Raw genomic sequence first — 1,605 nt, 5'->3', positions numbered from 1 at the left:
TATATATATATATATATATATTTATATACATATTTATACGCAAACGCACACGCACGTATATATGTATATATTTATGTGTACACACACACGCACACACAGGTGACCACACTTGTGGAACACGAGCTAGAAGGAAATAATACTCGAATACGAAAGGTAAGTAACGTGCTTTTAATAAAGCCGCAAAATTATCACAATACTCTTACTCGGTTTCACAACTGTTCTACGTACGGGAACGTGAACTGTGAGTAAAAAGCTTGTCTGTGCGTGTAGTGTGTGTGTCTGTGTGTGTATGTGTTCGTGTGTGTCTGTTCATGCCTGTGCCTGCATGTATGTTTGTAAGTATGCATGTATGTATGTATGTATGTATGTATGCATGCATGTATGTATGTATGTATGCACGTCTTTCTCAACTCTATCCTGTTCATATTAATTTGAAGAATTGCACTCGAGGAATCAGGGGGTCAGATCTTGCGCTGAAATCGTAGAAACTCTCCCACAATCTCTTCTGATGTTTCCGGAAACATGTCAAGGAAACAATTTCTGGTGCCACACATATGGATTTCTAAATGCAAACCTATAGCCGTAGTTTAGCCACAGTCTCCAGTAGCTTCATATTGCTGTCTGACCTGTGCCGTCGTCCCTGCTCAAAGATGTGGATCAGAATAACATCAAGTTCACTGGGGACACACCAATGAGCATCAGATCTTGGGAAAATCATTTTTCGTGATGTCTTTGTCACGTTTTACGATCTTCTTAGCATTGGCAAAGTACTCAGGAGCAGTCATCATGATACAGATAACTCTTATCCAATATTCATATAGAGTACGTTACTCCGTTCTTTAGTATACTCACCAGCACCCTTGACTGTTCCTCTATACATCAATTTGTTTGTGAAAATTTCGTCAAAATTAATTCGTGTTTATATATATAACCTGATGGCTCCCTGCAGGATATATATCCTCAGCCACTTGGATTACTGTTTCCAACTATTGTTACCACGCAGTATAAAATTATTCTTCAACTGATACGTGTATGTATGTGTGTGTGTGCGAGTTGTTCAAACGTTTCCAAGAAGGCCGAAAAAATGTCGATAGTAACGAACGTTCTGAGAGACCCGCAACCAACAGAACTGAGGAAAGCATCGCAGATGTGCGTGCAGATGTGAGGGAAAATCGTCGAATGATAATCTGTGAATTATCAGAGGATGTGCAATTTAGTTACGGTTCAGTTGAATCCATTATCACTGAAGATTTCGGTATGAGACGCGTGACTGCCAAGTTCAGCTGACCAAAAAGACACTCGGGTTTCAGTTGCACAGGATTTTGATTGTGTCGAGAATGATGTAAACTTTTCGAAAGCTTTTCGTAGGCCTCTAAGCAGGTATCGCCAAGCTTTTGGCAAAATTGGATGAAGATTCTCTGCTGAACTTTCTCTGTCATGGTCAATGCGACGATCACACGTTGTACACGTTAATTCCAAGCATTGCAGTAAACAGCGGATGTGAGCTAGAACGTTAAAACTTAGTACCTATGCAGAGCGGCATCCAATGTCAATCATTGCCAAGCAGCTTCACTCGGCGTACTTTAGCATCGTTACTATTGCAAC

The sequence above is a fragment of the Octopus bimaculoides genome, chromosome 2, assembly GCF_001194135.2.
Source record: "Octopus bimaculoides isolate UCB-OBI-ISO-001 chromosome 2, ASM119413v2, whole genome shotgun sequence".
Lineage (NCBI taxonomy): Eukaryota > Metazoa > Mollusca > Cephalopoda > Octopoda > Octopodidae > Octopus > Octopus bimaculoides.
This window is presented reverse-complemented; position numbering follows the sequence as displayed.